This window comes from Sturnus vulgaris, chromosome 13, assembly GCF_052056855.1.
Source record: "Sturnus vulgaris isolate bStuVul1 chromosome 13, bStuVul1.hap1, whole genome shotgun sequence".
Taxonomy (NCBI): domain Eukaryota; kingdom Metazoa; phylum Chordata; class Aves; order Passeriformes; family Sturnidae; genus Sturnus; species Sturnus vulgaris.
The window spans coordinates 12,029,182-12,045,347 of NC_142255.1; the positions used below are offsets into that span (position 1 = coordinate 12,029,182).

General features: G+C 37.8%; 1 long non-coding RNA gene across 1 annotated transcript in view; it reads left to right on the plus strand.

The window, feature by feature from the left end:
* Window positions 1–13,519, plus strand: part of LOC148222245 (uncharacterized) — a 233,191-nt gene extending 219,672 nt beyond the window's left edge. The window contains exons 7-10 of the long non-coding RNA XR_015806529.1: window positions 5,597–5,753; window positions 5,846–5,931; window positions 8,085–8,203; window positions 13,417–13,519. This is a non-coding gene — a long non-coding RNA (uncharacterized LOC148222245). The remainder of the gene's footprint in view (window positions 1–5,596; window positions 5,754–5,845; window positions 5,932–8,084; window positions 8,204–13,416) is intronic.
* Window positions 13,520–16,166: the final 2,647 nt, after the last annotated feature.

The window sequence follows — 16,166 nt, forward strand, 5'->3', positions numbered from 1 at the left end:
TTGGGAAATGATGTCCAAGAGCAGCTCCTAGAAGATCTGAAGGGACAGTTCCAATGAGGAAGGGAATGATGTGTGTCCATCCCTGGTTCTGCCTCTGGTGATTTAAGTGTTGCCACGCCAAGTAAATCATCAGCAAGAGAAGAAATAGCAGGGTGTGCATCCTGGCACAGACTATAGCCCTGCTGTCCTTGGAGTGCCTGGGCAATCAGGGCAGGGTGTAGGAAAGCCAACATCTGTTTGTCAGTCTGGCCTGAAAGAATGCAAGTGTTTCAGAAATAATGACCGTGACATTTCTGAGCCTTTCACTTCATCGTTTTTCTTCAGCCAAAGGTATCTGTTGAATCTGTTGAACTAAATTATACATATAGTTTATCACTGCTTTGAAAATCATCTTTATACCTAAGAAACTCATTCCCTTGTCCAAACAAAGTGGATCAACTCCCTTCTCATCTGACTTCTTTTCTGCTTTTGATGCAAGTTTGTTTAATGGTTTATAGTAAGGTCTTTACGCCTTTCACCTTAGTTCTCATGTGTTTAGAACCAGTACTTTCAAAGAAGGAGGCTCTATCAGAATAAATTAATATCTTAGAGTGCTTGCAATTAGAAAGTAGAAATAATAAAAGCTAATTTTAAAATGCTTGCAAAGAAAATAATTTTAAATGGGAATCAGAAAATGACTGTGTAGAGAAAACAATGAAGGGATTAGGAGAGTGTGGTGGTATTTCAAACTGAGGTTCCTTATATGTATTTAATTAAGAGCCAATAAAGTAGGATTTAAATATACATAAACTAGACACAGTAGAAACTTGTTAATTTGCACTCTAATAATTTGCAGATTTTATAATTTGTGAAGAGAAAAAAAAAATTAAAAGCTTCCTTCTGCCTTGCAGCAATGGTTTAAACAGAGGGCATAGTGAAACAGCCTATTATTAACAGTTTCTTTGGCAAGTATACTGGAAAGCAGTGGCTCTGCTTGTGATTGTGTTGTAAGTGATTAACCACTGGATCATAGTTATTAGTACACCATAAAATGTACTTTATTCCTACTTTTTCAGACAGCAGCCAGTGTAACTTTCTAAGATTTTCATTGATTTGGAGTTGTCCATAAATAAGCACAAGTCAGAAATGCAATGATTTGCAATAACTCTCAGGCATTAAAATCACAAATCAACACCAGCAGCATGGAAGCTTTTGAACATGTGCCTGGAAATTCCATATTATTGCTGGAATCTTGTCCTTCAGGAGGCTTTGTCAGCCGTGGAGGGTGGCAGGGGGTTGGTGCTGCTGCAGGTCACTGTGTCTGCAGGGCTGGCTCCCAGTGCTCACACATCAGTACAGGAGAAGGAACTGAGAATGCTCTGGTTTGGGCTGGTGTGGATTTTTCTGAGGTGCATCTTGATAGGCCAGCTCCTGCCCATTGTTATTTATTATTAATTAATGTAGGTCTGATTTTTATTGGCCTCTCACTTTTGCAATAGATCACAATGTTAAATGACACTGTTCAGGTGTCTTTTCCTTTATACTTATTTGCACAAAGGGTAAATTGAGTTTGATGTTATTCTGTGATTAGATATATTTGACTGATTTTCCAGCCACTTTTAACATGTTATATGCAATATTTTCCAATGAGGTTGTTCACATAGAGTCTAAGAAATATTAAACCCTTGAGAAATTCCAAACATATTTCATACGTTTAATTCATTATTTTTGTAATTAGGTTGAGATTTTAAACATGGTTTTATTTCTGAAATAACTTTTACTTAAATGAATTATGGATCAGTGTTCAATTTTTACTACCACTACAACATTCTAAAATATTTCCTTTTAATTCCAATTGTATGAAGTGACCTTGATGTGCGCTGCACTTGATCCACACTAAATCAGAAAAAAACCCAAATAAAACTGCAATATGACCATATCAGATGAAGATATTCCAATTTACTTTAATCCTGATTCCAGCTACCTGGAAACTGTCCACCCAGTTATATGTGAAAACTTGGAGGAATGGTCCATCGAGTCAAATATTTTCATCAGGTAATTACAGCACTTGGTATCTTCAGCAGGGAGTTGCCAACACAGAGCTCTGGGCAGAGCAGGGTCCATTTTTATATATTCTTCTTCTGTGGTGTTTTTGGTTAATCAAATCTACTTCTCTGCAGCTTGTGACAAGGTAGAGGATTTGCATTATGATTCCAATTAGGTTGAAATTAGTAGAAACGTATGTTCAGGAGCTGATGTTTAATGTATGTTCGATTAAGAGGTTCTTTGATAAACTGACTCTGAGGATTGTTAATGACATTTCTTGTCTGCATCCTACAACGTGATTGAACAGCAGTAGTACCATGTGATTAACAGAGATAGTTCTGTCTTGTGCTGTACCCTGCTGCCACAGGGAACCAACCAGATCAGTTTTTAGGACAAAAAATGTTTAATAACAAGCAAACAAAGCCCTCAGAACCTAAAACTTCGCACAAAATAAAACCCACACACAAAAAGGGTCCCCCCAGATAATTGGAACATCTGTCCTTACTGTTGCAGTAAGTAGCAAGGATCAGAATATCCAAATGACATAGGAAATTATATTTCTGCTTTATTTTAATCTATTTTGTATTTTCATTGAAACAAAGGGACACATGGAAATAGCACATATTCGATATGCTGAGAAAATGCTTGCATTGCGTGTTATTGGAAAAAACCCCAAACAATAAACATTCAGTATTCCAACCAGACAGGTGTTGCAGGGTTTGGCCAAGTCTAAATCCTCCACAAAATGATCTATTTTTTAGCATTGTTATTTTGAGGAAATGTTGGTTTCTGCAGAACTGAGGCTCTAGCAAGAAATCAATAGGCCCTGGTGAGTGCAGTGCTCACCTTTCAGAGGGTCTGCATTCCTGAAACATCTCTCATGGAAGGCTTCTGCCAAGGCTCATTTAAGCAGAAATTGGTTTCCTGCTTTTTAGAAACATTTTCCCCCTAAATGTAGTGAGATCATCTTGTCAAGAAGTTTTCTTCTGCTGCTGTTGCAAGTGGTCCTGTTTGTTCACCATCCCACTTTCCCTATTTGTTCCAAGGTCTGGAGGAAGCCTGTCTGTCTGTCTAGGATGAGACAGAAGGAATCTTTAGTCAATGGAGGAATCCCCAAGAAAAGGAATGGAATTTACTGCAACAGTCCGTGGCCAAAAGGAGATGAGCAGAAACATTATGCTGGCAGGAATATGCTCAAGCATGTAATTAGCAACAATGATAAAAGAACAGACATGGAAACATGAAATTAAATGGAGCTGAGTATGCAAACCTGCTCATGCAGTGGGTCATTTAGTGATTTTTAAAACAAATGTGAGTGGGCAGTATTAATTCTCAATTTTATATTCATCTGCTGGTCCTCACAGCAAATACTCTTGCCTCTGTTTTCAAAAATCCCACATCTGTGGCAGATTGGCACTATTGGGGTCTGGGGACTTTGGTGCCCAGGGTGTTTTTCTCTCCTGGCAGTCCTGCCTTCAACAGATGAGTAGGGGCTTGTGCCCCAGCTGTCTCTGCTGTCCCTGTGACAGCTGGACATTAATTTTCTAACCTTCCCCCTTAGATGAAGCCAGGAGCCACCTTCATGCTTTAGTTTCACATCATGGCTGACAAAGCAGTTTAGCTTTTATAGATTTTTTCTAGTGTAGTTTTTCAGCCAATTGTTTAAAATTGAAATTTATATTTGAGCTAATCTTTGAAAAAGCTGCTTTGAATTCTTCATAGTAGTCAAGATGTTTTTCAGCATTTCTTTAACCATTTTTAAATTGGTATGCCTCACTAGTAAATATCAGTAATTTAAGATTTATGGGTTTTTTTTCTTCATACAAATATTTTCCCTAGGATTAAGCTTGAGATAAATTCCTTCATGTTGCTGCCCACTATTTGCATTCATGAGTAAATTAAGCTGTCTAGTTCCTTGTCACTGTTTTTTCAAATGTTAGTAATTAAAATTGCAGAAGCATTTTTAATACCAAAGATTATACTGATGTTGGTGGATATATTAGGTTTTGACAAAGGTTTGGCAGGTAAAATTTAAGGTAAGATTGGCTTTTCTAGATTATTTATTTTCAATTTTAGTTTTACTGGCCTTTCAAGTGTGCTCAAAAGTGAGATGGATTATTATAATGTTTGCCACAGTTTATTCTCATGCATCCCTAAAACAGGAGCATGTGAGATGAGGAGCTCTTCATCTGCAGGGATGTGTGTAATGGCTGATATCAGGAGCTGTTCCCCCATCCTCAGTGATTACAAGCCCCTGAGAGCTGTTCCCCAGTTCATGATATCAGCTGAAATTACTCTCTTCCTGCTATGATCCGGCTGCTTTGGTATTTTGTCTGTACTGACCCTGAAGCTCATTCCTTATGCTGATTAATGTCTTCATATGGTCCTGAAACTCACTGTCCTGCATGTCTGCCCCTGTTTCTCTCATGCTGTTACCTTGTGAGTGATTTCTCATAATTACAGCACATTTTTGTGAAGACACATTGCCTGATCTGTCCTGCCAGACACAGTCCTCAGAGTCTCAGTAGCTGGAGGGCAGCCAGGCAATATTTTGCAGCTGCTTTGTGAAAATCCCAGTGGCTCAGACCCCAGTGATGTTGGACTCAGACAGAACCAGATGTCTAGAATTCTTACCAGGCACATCCTGAGCTTCAAAATGTTCACAACTTCTTGTGAATAATGGTGCATCCTATCTAAAGGGTGCTGCTTTACTATTTGTTTGATCTCCAGTTCAGACTCCCTATCCCATACAAGTTTAGAAGGAAAAAAACTCTGTAAACCATCTTGTACATAAATACAGGCCAAGTCTTCTCCTGGTGTAAGAATAGAGCCAAATAAAAGCTGGTTTAATGTATTTCTAGCTGTTTGAGGTATTGTCCACATACTGAAGTGTTTGCTCTTTCCATACCCTGCTGTCCCAATTGCCATACAAGGACTAGCAAATTGCTGATCTAATTCTATGAAATACCATGTGGTGACTTCTCCAGCCTTGGGGAATTCTCCTAGAAAGTCAAAGCTCGTCTGGGAACTCTTTTTTGCTGTTGGAACAGTTTAAAGGAGCTGCCTCCCACCAGTGAGTCGAGCCCATTGTGCCTGACAGATGTTTGCAGTGCTGCCTCAGAGCTGCCTGAGCTCACATCTGTCCGAGCCTTCTCCTGACACAGCACATCTGAGTGGGCTCCTTTGCTTCGTGCCATTTGCTTTTCCACCCCATTTAGCTCATGTGCCAGTGCTGAGTGTTCTGTGCAGGGATCTGCTGCAGTCAGCACCCAAGGCTCCCAGGGATCTCTCAGATTTTGGTGCCCATGTCTCTTCCCAGGAACTTTGTAATCTGAGTGTTGTGAATAACACAAAGCACGTCCTCTGTGTCTGTGTGATCTAGTGGAAGTGGCAGGCTCCTGAGGTGGAAGGTAGGATGACTGAGACATTTCTGGAAGTGGAGAGGTGAAAGCTGCTGCGTTGTTCTGGGAGGTTTTTCAACTTGGCTTATCAATTTGTACTCCTGCTCTTTGTCTTCTTTCTCAGACTATTGGGTGTTTGTAACAGTTTTGGGTTTTTTTCCTATTTATAGTAAACCTGAGAGGTGAACCTGTCCTCCATTGGAGCCTGTGGGATTTTCCTCACTGCAATGAAAACAATTGAAAAGGGCATTGTAAGGCACACTAAGCTGTAAAAATCATTTGCTGCTGTTCTCTCAGATTTGTGCTTCTCATTGGTAATTAAAATTCGTAAGTTTCGGTTTGATATCAGAGTTAAACTTAGCAAAATCCAATTTTTCTCTGTGATTTTCCCTTTTTCCTTTTTTCAATGTTCCTTACAGTGCCCTACAAACACTGGCATCCTGTCTTTCATTAAGTGCTCCACTGGCTTGCTGAGCATTGCAGAAGAGACACAGGATTGCCTCAGGTGAGTTTTAGTAGCCAGCATGTGGAGGTTTACTTGAGAATCTGGAAAACTAGAAGAGTTTGGCTTAATGCTTTTTATTAGAATTTTACTTTCTTGCAAAAAGTAGGATTTTGTTTGTTTTCCTTGCTTGGTGAAGGCAGATCTCTGAAGTAAATGCGATGTGTTTTTCTTCAGTCAGGATATAGCTCTAGGAAAAATGAGCTTCTCCCTGTTTCACTAGCACTTTCAACTTGAGGGATTTATGTTTAACCAGAAATGTAAATATCTTCTTGCTTCCCCAGCTTGATTTCTGAAAAGGTTAGAAGGCAATTTCTTTCTCATTGAGAATTTAGGATGCTTTATTATTTCTTAGATTAAAACATCATCTGCAACTATGAGCCAAAGTTCCTACAGCACTCAGTTTCTTCTAGTAGACCATAGCTTTATTTTAGGAATCAGTCATCTGTCCACCCCTGTTTACACTGGGATGTAATGAGTATTTGATGTCTCTCAGGTCTGTCTGTCTGTCAGTAACAAACACATGCAGCTGCTCCTTGTGCCTTGTCTGATGCCCCAGTCCATCCATCCTGGCAATGTGTGTTAGTGTGTCACTACTGGTGAGTGACACTTTCCTTTTTCACAGTCTGTGCCTTTCCCTATTTATCATTCATTTTGTCTCCTGTTAACTGTGCATCACCTCAGCATCACCTCCTCTGCCTTTTTCTCTCTTTTTTTTTTTTTTTTTTTTTTTTTTTTTTTTTTTTATTTTTTTTATTTGCTAGTTATGCCCTATCCGGGCTAATTTCTTTGCTTGTTACTGCTGTTGTATTTATTGATGAATGCCTCATTTCATCCCAAGCCACATAATCTGCACTCCTTCCTTTGCTGAGAACTTGAAAAATATACTTGCAGAAATATTTGAGCATAGGACAGTTTGTGCACTTCAGGCCAAATTAGAGACACAAATCTCATCATCTTTATTAGGGTGTGCATCTAATGTTTCATGCAGCACTGGGGAAATTTATGTCCCTGCCTCTGTTTCTCAATTAGGTCACAAATTATCCCTGATTGTATTATGGTTACTGACACATCAGTGCTGTTTTTTATTTTTTCCTACCTTTCTTTTTAAGAGCTCTCAGCTCTGTCTTGCAGGTAACCCAATTAATGGTTCTATTACTTGTAATGCAGTGATAAAATCCTCGCTGCCTGCAGTGGGCAGAGGATCAATCCTTATTTCTCCCTGTCTTGATGTCCTTTTTCCCCACCTGGTGTTGGAGTGCTGAGTGTCTTGTTTGGCACAGTGGGTGGGGCATGGGCACATCCCTGGTTTCTGGAAATGCTGCCAATGCAATTGTCACATGCTGCTACTAAATATTGCATTTCTGTGGGTTTGGAAAATCAAAACAACCACCTTCTCCCAGTCTCCCAACTGCACTTCTTTCTGTCAAGTCAATGAAAGTTTTTGAGATTTTGCTGCTTTATTTTTATGTCATAACCTAATTCTTCATATTATTAAAAAATAATCAACTGCACCTATTTAGTACAGCTGTAATACAGTATATGCACACATCTCTACTGCAGACTTAAAAGTTTAAATGATAAAAAATGAGTAATGGTGCTCAAAGACTAATGCATGTAAAGTCAAGCACTCATGGATAGGAAGGATCAGGATTAAAATTCCCACTTGCAGGCACCTTCTAGGATTTTCAGAAGGATCTAACCAGGTAAAATATCTAGTTTCCATAGGAATGTATGAAATATGGTCAAAACCATTATTGAAAATGCAATTATTGACCTGTATTTTGGATAGCTGTATACTTTCAAAAGTAACCTAGGTAGGTGGGAAGTCTCTATTTAACTGGAAGTTAATGAGGTTTAGCCATTAGTGATTTTGTATTAGTACTAAGCCCTATATATGTATGGAAAAAATAATTCTGAAATACTAGGCCACTTCTCAGAAAAGAGGCACTTTCTTGGATGTTTAGGGGGTTTCCTTTAGAACACAAATCTGAAAAAGGTCAGCTGGAGTGACTTAAAATGTATAAAGTTTTAAGTTGTTCACAGAAGTGAGGCCATTAATGCAAAACTATCCAGTATATGAAGTTCTTAAAACATAAAAAGCAAGTGTGTTTTGCTTTGAAATGATTAATCTTAATCCAATTTTTTTTTTTCAGGTTAAGCATGACTTTTCTTTTTCAGTACTGTGCCAAGTTTTTACTCTTTGAAGATATCGTTAAAAACACCTCAAAGTTCCTCTGCCTCACACAATGTTGTTTTCAGGAATTGCTGGAAGGTAAGCAGTAATGTAACTTGGTGTTATAAGGTGAAACATTAAGAAATAAGAAAAGAGATTCATTAATGTGCTCTCCATTAAATTAGCATTCTGATAATTGTTTGTTTTGTAATTATATTGAGTTTAATCTGACAATAATACTAAGAAATTTTGGGTTTTGAAACCATCCTTTGTTTGGGGAAAACTTTAATTTGTTTGAAACAACTCATTTGCATCTATGGTTTTCTAAGTTTTTCGGGTTTTTTTTTTGCTAAACCTCGAATGAGCTGTTTATATGACCAGATACTTTAACCCAGATGATAATTCCATTTCAAGAGGAAGAATGAAGGACAAAATTGAATGTGCACTGTTCCTAAATTAATGGCTGCACAATGTACCGAAGTGCTTTGTTATTGAAGTCTCATCAACACGTGAGCTGCTCAGAATTGTTTGGAATGTAGATCACTTCTGAGGTGTGAAAGGTGATAACTACTCTCCATATTTTACTACTGATGGACCTCTGAAATGGAATGTATGTGCTGACATCTTCGTGCTTTGAAGATTTAAAGACCTCAAATACTGAGGAAAAAAAACTGACCTTGAAAATCCTGTCCCAAAATTCCCCTTTTTTTTTCCACACTATTGCTTTACTGAATATATTAACTTGTGGAAAATCCTATAAAGGAAGATAATATCCATTGTGTTATTATAAATTTAAGTCTCATGCCAGATAATTCCTAGTGAAACATGTTATTGAGGTGACTCCTGTATTCCAGGGAACAATTTCTAATGAGTGTGAAGGAGAACAACTTCAGCCTTAATGTTCCATATTTTCCATCTATCAAAAGTATTTCTGATTCTCAACTGTTGCTGAAATTAAGATTCTGACCAACTTTCATTGCAATTTATGGTATTTAGGGAAAGAAATACTTTTAGCAATTTGACAAGTATAATTTTCTCTGGAATGGTTTACAGTCATCAGAATGTCAGGAATTTGTTGAACTTAAATAAATGCAATCACATATTAAACTCTTCTCTGGTAATTTCGGAAGACAACTTTGTAGAGTTCTGTTCTGCTTGTTCTATTATTTTTGTGGAAGTGCTGACAACAGGAGATGCTGAGGTATTGCAGCAGCAGGGGTTTAGAGGAACATGGGATTAGTGTGATTTAGATTTCGAAAGGTTGTCCTCAATGGTTTATGTAGGTAGACCAATTTTTCCATTCTTGCATATTGGTTACTTGTGCAAAGGGATTTTATAGTAGAATATCTTACAGAAGTTTGGACCAGAATAGTCGGAATATAGCAAAGGAGAGACTTGAAGTTCTTGTTCCTGTTTAGATCAAATCTAAGTTGGACTTAATTAATATGCTGAAATTAATATTGTTGTGACAAAATCTGGACAGGACCTGACATTTTCCTTTCAAAATTGATAGACTACAAAAAAATCTTGATCAACTTTAAACACTAGTCAGAACAAAACAAGGGCAAGTAGAAAAAGAGCAGAGTTTTTTGTTGCTTGCATTTAATGCTTTCTAAATAAGATACTGCCAACAAAACAAACAAATATATTTGATAACATATAATCTGAAAAGGTGGATTGATTTGCCTGGAAAGAGAGGCTGTAATCTTCAGAAGTCATAGTCCTGGAAACTAAGACTTCAATTCTTTTATTACTAGATGATTTACCCCTTGGTAAACTGAGGGAAATTCCATTTTCAGAACAAATTCACAATTTAAAACTGAAACGACACTTTTTCTTCTGAAAACAAATCACAATTCCTCATGAAGAATTCAATGGTGCTAAAATTAATATAGTGATACCCATAAAAATGAAAGTGATACTGCTTGGTGATAGAAAGCAGATGAATCAATCCACTCAGTGGGAAACAAAGGGAAAATGCTCTAATACTTCAGGTGAATTACAAGTGTTTTTAGTAGTCTTGTAAAATGTGATATCTCTAGATGTGTATATATTATGTATAAAATGTCATTTTCCTGCATGCAGTTTGCTTTTGGTAAAAGCTGTTTTCCCACTAGTCACATTTTGAATCATCTTTGTTTTCTAGAGTTTCCTAAAAATCAGTTGATTTTGGTAGTTGCTGTTTACAACCATGGTAAAAGTATTTAAAAGTGCTTGACAGAAAGCAGAACAGATCTCACTGGATTTTGTTGCATTGTTCAAAAAAGCCTGACTGTAATTCTGGCCTCTTATGTAGAGGATGTGTGACATAGCAGGACAAAAACCCACCCATTTTTTGTTAAATGTTTTTTAAAGAATCTTGTTGCGTGATGGATACTGTGGGTAACAGCCAACACCTCCTGCACAACCAAGCTTTTTATATTGTACAATTTATAGTTCTGTTGATCCTGTTCATTGCAGCTTTTTTTCCATATAAAACTAACGTTTGGGTTCAAATGTTCACCCTGATGTCAAAGTCTGATATTTTTACTTCTCCTTTTCTTCTAATTTTATTGATTTTTTTCTAGGCTAAGCATTCCATAAATTAGTTATAGCAAGAAGGCATATTGTGGAATGTGATATAATTGGCAACTGATTGTTGATGTAGGAGATTTATGTCGGCCTTATAGTAATAGTTTCTTATAATTGGAAACATATGTGATTTTTAGTGTCTAGACTTGGGAACTTTCCCAGGAAGGAGTTCCAGGTGGTTATCTAAGCATAATAGGCCAAATGGCTACTTAAAGGCTGCAAGCAGACATGGGAAATATGTAAATGTTGCTAGCAAATGTAATTATTTCACAATTTGACATTTATGAATTGCACTATATCACTTTATATCTGATGGTTTGACCAGCTGATCTGTTTTGTAAATTCATGTTAAAACCAGAAATTTGCTTTCTTACTGAAATAGTATAAAATACACTTTAGAAGTTCTTGATATATCTGGATGACAAAAAGCTTTTATCTATATCCTGTGCCTAATTTAATTGCATTGATGCAAGGATGTTTAACTTGAAATAACAAATAGTTACATTTATAGAATGAATCTTGTGAAATTTGGTTTGGTAGAGTTAAATTATCTGGCACCTTGAGCTTTGTCTTTGTTTGCTAGTAGTCTGATTTCTGGAAGGACCTCAGAAAGGAAACATGTCTGGAAGTTGTACAGCCTCCTAAAACATGTGGTGATTTGATATTTCCTTGATCCCAGTTTGCCTTGAACATGCTCTGCACGTTAAAACATCCCTGGAGAAGGAAAGCACAGTTGGCTATCCCAGCATGAATACTCTGCAAATATTGTTCTGGGACCTGCACAGCCTGTGACTCACAATGAATATTTTCAGCTCTGGTTCTGACTGTACAATAGGAAATAGAAAAGAAAATACGTGATTTGCTGGGGCCTAACACTGGATGACTTGATCACTGTGGCTTGCACAGAGAACATGGAAGAGCTGCACTAGAAGATGAGAAAAGTCCTCTCAATTCAGTTTTCATGTGCCAGATGGTTGTTTCTTGTATTTTTCTTTTAATCCTACCTGTTAAGATGGCAAAGAATGACATACGTTATCTGGCTCTGCAGCCAAGTGTGTGGTCCAAATTATTTTCACAGAATGCCTGACAAAGTCTGCTTGCTTGTCTGCCTGCCTCAATCATTTTTCTCAACTAATGAGAAAAATCTGCCAAGCATTGTTGGGCTAAGGCACTAATTATTCTCAAACAAATGTTTCAATTTTGCACAAGTTAGGAAGTGTCTCTGTTTTAAATGATTACATGCCAAGATGCCAGAGTAGTTAGACCAGTTTAGTTTGTCAATATGTCTGGAAGTCCCAGAGGATCAAAAAGATGAAATCATTAAAAGCAAATGGGTCTGCAGTCTTAGGTGCTCTTTTAGGAAATATTGTTGCAAAGCTTCTTTTTTTGTCTATGTTCATTTTTAATATGAAGTAGTAGCTCTCTTTTCCTTCTGAAAATGTAATTTCTTGTGATATTCCTGACTGCATTGGTCCTCAGATTCTATTGGTTTTGGCACTGAATTAAAGGAAATTTTGTGACTAGTCATGCAAGACTGGCCCATCTAATCCTTTCTCAGATTTTTGTAGCTTGCTCATCACCACCCTATTTAAGCATAAAGGAAGTTGGTGTCTGATAGTGACAACATTGGAAAGCATCTCCTTGTCAAACCTTCAGTAGAATTTGGCAGTTGGAAGAAGCTTGAACAACTTGAAGGGAGTTTACAGCTTCTTTTCCAAGCAATGATTCTGCACTTGGGCCTGAACTCCACACTTCCCTGCTCACGAATAGTTGTGAGCTTCCAGAAGAGCATTGTCCCACCTCTGATCACAAAATGTTTAGGTGACATCTATTTGTGACAAGGTTCTGCTGGTTTGGTGTGTCACTAGTGAGGCATGTGCCTCTGCTCAGCTCTACCTTTGCTGATATGCTGCACTTTTGCCATCTGCCTTTCCCACTGTTTGTCCTCATCCCAAAATTGCTCAGAAAGAAGCAGAGAGATTGCCAGGTTTAGGTTGCTCTGCTGGCTTTGTCTACGTGTACACCAACAAAAATCAGAGTTTCCAAGAACTGCCTTCCTGCCTTTAAGTAGGGAGCTGCATCTTTTCAGAGAAAAATGTATTTTAAAGATGATGAGAAATTCAACAACTAATTTCATAGGGATAATTGGAGAGGCTTATTTGAGCCAGCTCTGCAGTTTGTTTCATAGATGCATGTTTGTTCAAAATTGTTAGATTCATTTGTTTTAAAAGCATCTATAACGAGTAAGGGAAAAATTAAAGGATTAAACCACCAGAAAGCAGAACTTGGAGCATTTCATGACTTGATTATTTTCCAGCAGCCACCTGTGCCAAGGAAGAAAATGTGCCTAAATATTGTGGTATTTCTATCTCCTCAAACAGTTACTCATAAAGAGATAAATGGGCAGTAATAAAGTGTATTTCACTAATGGTTTATATGTTTTGTTTTTAACACATATCTTCTTATTTCAGGGGAAAATATGAAACCTGGTTCCTGGATACTTTCTCTCATTAGTTGCTTATTGCCCCTATCTGTACCCACTAGCTTAATTGCAATCTGTCTGCTTGGTGCATGGTGTGTGCTTTTTAATAGAAATTTTGAGAAATTATTGGTGAAATGGAGATGTAGTGCATGGGAAAAGCAGTTTGGTGTGAAGAGCTGGGAAGAGCTGTGTGGCAGCAGTGCATGCAGATGGATGATCTCCAGTGAAGGCATTGCAAATCAAACATTCCTCTTCTCAGGTACAGTGCAGGGCAACAAAAGATGAATGAGCCGTGAATCCCAGGGTATTCCTCAAAGTACAATCCACAGTCAACTCCTACACAGCAAAGAAGGTTTTAAGGTAATGGTGTTACATATTTTGAAAGACTTTCCATTTTCCCTTTTATTTGTTTTTTTTTTTTTTTTCTTTTCTTGTTTGGTATCCAGTGCAATGTTATTTGCTAGATAATTATCTTTTGATTTTGAGGTGCTGGCTGTCCTTGGTAAGACCTAAATCTTACCAGTAATGCCAATTACTTTTTTTTTATCAGGAAATACACACTCCATGCAAACTTTTGATAGGCCTCTTTTGGTTTTTTTTTTGACTTGTGAGTGTCTCTGCTGAGAAGTGGAGCAAGAGAGGGGGTCTGAATTTGGTTTAGTTGGGATCTCTGCTCCAAGAAAAGTAAAGACCTGGTGGCAGTGAGAATACCAGAATACTCAGTTGTGCCTGGACTGGAAACAAGTGCAGAATCCTCCTAGTGATGCAGTACCTTTATAGGGGTATGCACTTTCCAGGTAAATCTCCTCCCATTTTAAGGATGCTTTGCACATAAAAGAACTTCCAAGCAATTTTGTGTAGCAGGGGATCCCATGGCATACATCAGGTTCACCATATTCATTCTTGAAATACATTTTATGTGTCTTCACTTAATCTTTAGGAAGTGATAAAGAGACAAAAGAGGAAACTAAATGTTAATGTAGTAGTTTCCTGTAATGGATTATTTTTCATAAGCGAAAGTGGAATACTCTGAAATCAGCTTACACTGCAAATTAAATGCTAGGAATCCCTTCTATTTCCTTATAAGAAAAAGAGATTTTCTGTGACTGGTTCCACTGTCATTGACACTTTGGCATATTTAGGCTAATTCCAAATGCTAGTCCTTGTATATACCACTAATACTTCTCTTTTCATAAAAATGTCCTAAGTTACTTGATTCTCCTTTTGTTGTGTGTGTAAAACTGAAATTTCAGCCCTGTAAGTTCAGCTGCATGTGTTTGTACTATATAAATCTTTTTACACTGAAGTTTAGTTTTATGAACAACCACAGTTCCTTTAACTGAAAAGCTGCACCTTCCATCCAAGAACACTTCCTATTTTGTCTATCTACATGTGCTAGTTTGCAGAAGTGCAATTGAAATCTAGTGGGAGTAGCATTCCATTGTAGCTACACAAGTGTTGCATTGTTTTAAAAGGAGAAAATTTTGCTGTATAAACCCTAATGCTCTTCTTTCCCACAACTTGTTGTTACAATTCTACCGAACTCAGTAGAAACTTAATTTTCTTTTTTTAAAATAATATTTTCTCTAGAGTTATAACTCCACCAAGTTAAAAATGTTAAAATATGTGCAGTTGAAATAATGTGGAGAGGGGTTGAAAATTTGTAATTTGTTGCTTCAGTTTGAAGGCTCTTGAATTGTTCTCTCAGCAGCTTGGTAGTGTCTCCCATTTGCACCTATTAAATAACCATAAACAAACTGCAGCCATTGAACTGATTTAATGTGGCTAATCATTTATACCTGAAATTTTGCTTTTCTTTTTTTTTTTTTTTATGCAACGTAAGGATGTCCTGACTGAAAAGAAGCTGCTGGGCCTCTGATTTTTTTTTTTTATTCTGAGCAGGAAGTGTATCAACACTGTTCAAGAAAGCAGTAAATTGTTCTTTCCATGGTGCTTGGGAGGGTGATGAAGTGTCTCCTCAGGGGTCTTCTCCTCAGTTATTTCTCAGTGCATCTGAGTATTGCATCAAGTAATTTTCCTATGAGAGGGGAGCTTTCTCTTACACAGCTTAGCCATAAACACACCCCAAGGGGCTGGAGCACAATGAATGTGAGATTTGTCAGGTACACGACTGCACATCACACTAATCACATTCCCTGTGATGGGAAAGAGGAGAGGCAGGAGCAGATTCACTGTTCCAGAGAGACCCCAGCGCTGTGCAAGCAGCAGGGATCGTTCTCTGTCCCCTGGTGCATTGGTGGTGCTGCTGTTGTCCTTGGCAGAAAAGCATTCAGCCTCCAAGGTTGTCAAGTTGATAGCTGCTCACACGGTGTCAGTGTTACCTAACCCAGCAGGGCACAGCTATGGGAAGCGTTTTCTTGAAAGCCTTGTCAATATATTTTGTCATGTCAGGATTGATTGAGCTGCAAACATAAGCTGTGTGTTTTAAGGCAACACTTTTGTCTTGCAAAATTACCGTGTGGAACTAAATCTGCAGCTTGCTGTAGGTGCTTCATTCTCCTCCAGCAATGGTCCTCTCTGTTTCTTCAGTAGGAAGTCTCTGTGTCTCAGCCTAAAAAAGGGAATCAGTGATGCACAGCATTTCAGCTGGAAGTGGATTTGGTTGCAATATGTAATTGAGCAGAGGAGTGACAGAGGTTTTAAATTATGGAGTTGATTTTAAGAGTTGACACTGGCATTAAAGGTTCTATATTTGGAGCTCCTGCTTTAGTGGCTAAAATGGACATTTATAGATAGAAAATGTGATCTGAATTCCCCTTGTGGGCTTGGCAGATAGGTTTGAGAGTGATTTCATTTTTTATGTGTAATTTTCTTTTGGCAAGAATGAGTGCAGGGGGTGGTGGAGAGGTCAATTTGTCTATGTTTATAGGTGCTGACAGGCTTTCTGAGATTTAATTTTAATTCAGCTTGTTTAAAAATTGCATGGCAGTGTTTTTTTAAAGTATACTGTTGCCAGATTTTGTGTTAACTTGTATGTGTATACCATCA